The following is a 3,793-nucleotide window of genomic DNA, read 5'->3' on the forward strand; positions in this document are numbered from 1 at the left end:
AAGGGATACCCAACCTAACACAAAGCCTCGCACAATTAGACATCACCTAATATTGCTACATCTTGACAGTATGCACTGAACATTACACACTGTTCCTCGTGGAATGACACAGAGGCCCTGCACAGCCAACTGAAGGTAAACGCAGCTCCAGTGACCTCTCCTGAACCAACCTGTCCCAGCAAGTGCCTGTGGCCTTGGAGGCAAAACTGGCCTTCCCTCAGGTGCTCTCCCACCCAGCACAAGCCACCACAGTGAGCCCAGCACTACCACAGCAGTATTACTGCTGGTAGCATCTGATAACAGCCCCCCTCTGGCCCTCTACATTCCACAGGTATCAATCAAAACAAGCTCAGGTTTGTTCTGTGCCATCTTTGCCCCTGTACCCTGCTTGAGCAAAATGCTTTCAGATATTATACCCCTCCACCCCCACCCAAAGAAAAAAAAAATGTGAAATTTAAGTTTGTTACTGCAAATAAAACAAAGTCAAAATATTTGCACGAGTCAGTGCATTGCTCAAAGGCTCTCACACCATTCATGCTGTCTTAGCAAAGCCTTCACAAGACAATTATTAATGTTGGCACCGAATCAAAAAGCCTTTATATGGTTAAAATAAACTAAGTCCTAGATTGTCCTTCCTTTAGTAAAATGCAGGATAACCATAGCCTGCAACTATTTCAGAGTTCAGTGCTAACAGTGCACTCCTCAGCAGAGGCTTTATCTGTCTAGTGAGACCATACCATGAAGCCATGATAGCTGCGCAGGCTTTGATGGGACAGAGAGAAGGTTTCAAACCCTACCATTTGGTAGAAAGAGTTTTGATTTTTTTTTCACCATTCTCTGCTAATTCCACATGAAAAGCCCCAAACAGGGAGCAAATTCCGACATCCCATCATGCTGCATGTGACTGTAGCACCAGCATTCTTGGGCAGCTATAGAACAAGGATGGACACAGCCTCCGTGTGCTGCATATGAACAGGGAGGCAACACAACTTTTGAGTTCTCCCATCCAGCCAAGGTGGTCTCCCAGGGACAGATTAAGTCCTGTCCAGCAGAGGCTGAAACATGGCAGAGCCTCAAAAGCCACCATGAAGCACAGAGGGTAAAACATGGCAGAGCTTGGAGCCTGCAGCAGAAGCAGATCTGCCTCCCACCATGGACTCATGAAACCAGCTCACAGTCCCAGGGAGGGGGCTGCTTATTTGTACTAATTAACTTCTCAGATTGCAGAGTGGCCTGAGGAAAGGGCCACAAGGGCTGCAAGAGGCCCCATGGTCCTGCTGTTCCATGCTGGAATGCAGATGGTGAGCCTCACATATATCATCTGCATGCATTGCCTCCTACAGCACACGTGGTTTGGAGGCTCAGGGAACTCGAATGAACCAGCTTGAGGCGGCACAGGCCACAGAGATACTGTGAGGGCTGGAGCAGCTCTGCTCTGGAGACAGGCTGAGAGAGCAGGGCTGTTCAGCCTGCAGAAGAGAAGGTTCTGGGAGTTCTTAGAGCAGCTTCAGTGCCTAAAGGGGCTACAAGAAACTTGGAGAGGGGCTTTGGACAAGGGCCTGTAGGGACAGGACAAGGAGGAATGGCTTTAACCCAACAGAAGGAGATTGAGATGAGATTTTAAAGTTCTTCCCTGTGAGGGTGCTGAAGCGCTGGCACAAGTTGCCCAGAGAAGCTGTGGCTGCCCCATCCCTGGCAGTGTTAAAGGCCAACTTGGACAGGGCTTGGAGCAACCTGGTCTAGTGGAAGGTATCCCTGCCCATGGCAGGGGGTTGGAATTGGGTGAGCTTTAAGGTCCCTTCCAACCCAAACCAGGCTGTGATTCTATGATTCCAGAGGCGGATAAAACTGGAGTCTAGAGCCCATCCTACCTACAAACCTTACTTCAAGCAGGTGATGCAAACCCCAGCAGGTATGAGGAAAAACCTCTGCAACCCAGGATGAGGCAAGTGCCTGGAGAGGAGGAGGAGGACAAGCTAAACCCAGAAAGGATCCAAGAAGAGGGAACTGCCTTGGCATTCTCCCGCTTACAGCCACAGTGACTCCCAAGAGCTGACAGAGCCCAGCACAGGACCCTCCTCGAACAAAGCACCCTCCTCTAGGGACTAAAAATTCCAGGCTTTCTTGCCTCCAACAGAATTGCCACATCCCCCTTATGGGAGAGGTCCTGGACCCTTGTTCCTTCTCAGGCACTCAGCACAAACAATAACAGGAGCACTTTCCAAGCAAGCCAGAGAGCATCACCCCAAGCAGAAGGCGCCTCGGGACTCAAATGCTTCATTGTCAATAGCACAGGGGGGACCTATGAACTCCAGCTCACTGCCACCACTCACCACTCTCCCAAAAGAGAAACATGCTTTTAAAATAACTCTTCTATAAATCAAGGCGCTAAATAAAGCCCCGGTTAAGGTCATGTCCGGCCATGCCAGCTTTCACTCCTGCTCAGCTGGGAGCCGGCTCTGGAGCCCAGCAAGGGAACAGGAAAACGGCACATGGGGACAGGATGGACTCAGTGGGTAGAGCAGAGATGAGAACCAGTCAGCATGATCCTGCCTGGAGACCAGGGGAGAGCCCCGCAGGGCCTGGGTCTGAAGAGGGGCAGAAAGGGGTAGGGTAAGGTGGGCTGCCCTCCCTGTCCTGCAGACAGCAGGAACCAGAGGGGCTATGAAGTGAATAGAGCAATAAAGACCTGTGGCAAAGCTCTGCTGCTCAGCCCTAAGAGCCAATCTCCCCATCACGAACTGCAGCAGGAACCAGGAGTCAGGGAGAAGTGAGGTTATGAGTGCCTGTGCAGAAGCCCCGAGCCAGGACTAAGAAGCAGGGAAAAGAACTTGGGATCAGGCAGAACCCTGCTCAGGGAACAAGTCTATCTCTCCTGGTGCAAGCAGCCACTGTGGGATGGGTGAGAAGCCCACCAAAAGGTACCTGGAGTAACCATAAGCTTCTTGGGCTTTTCTAGGTGCAGTTTTTTACCTACCTTTGTGGGCATAGAGAGCTACACAGCAGCTCCAGCCACTGGGAACTCCTGCCATGCTACATTTCTTTCTGTCTCGGGACTCATCTTCTTCCTCTTTGGGACCTGCTGCTCACCAATTAAGTCTGAACCCTGGAGAGCCTCCTATGGTTTTGGAGAACAAGAAGTCAGCCTGCCCAGAGAGCAGAGAGAGAGATCCCCAGGGCCACACACATGTTGCATGGCATCAGAATACCTGCACCCTCCCAGCGAGTGCCCAGGACAGCAACCCAAGTGGTTCTGGGACAGTGCAGGTTGGTGAACGGCTGCAATGCTGCTGGACCCCCTTGGGCCCACAAACCTTGGCATCATTTTCCATACAACTCACCCAAGCACCTTGCTGAGAAGTTAGCATTTTGCTGAAGAATTTCGTCTACCAAACACTGAGTCTTGGTCAAGAACATGAAGAAGGACAGATCTTCCCTGCTGACAGCCCAGATGCTGTCTGAAGACTCCTAAAAAGAATCAGTATGGTGAGACCAAACAAACTGTTTGACTAACCCATGACTTATGGCTCCTTTCTAGCATGCTGGACTGGCCCATATAACAACCTGAGGATTTACTTTGCAGCAGAAATTCAGCCCAAGGACCTTCAGCTCTGCTCTGAGAAACCTAGACCTCCATCTGAGCAGCCAAAGAATGAAACTACATATCCCAACATGCCCCAGTTAAACCCAGTGCTTGCTGCAGCTTGGCAGGGCAAGGACCATAGCTGGTCAGTGGAGCAGAACGAGCAGTGCCCATGGTACACTCAGCTCTGAGTCACCGCACAGCAGGAGC

Source organism: Nestor notabilis, unplaced genomic scaffold, assembly GCF_000696875.1.
Source record: "Nestor notabilis isolate BGI_N333 unplaced genomic scaffold, ASM69687v1 scaffold3868, whole genome shotgun sequence".
Lineage (NCBI taxonomy): Eukaryota > Metazoa > Chordata > Aves > Psittaciformes > Psittacidae > Nestor > Nestor notabilis.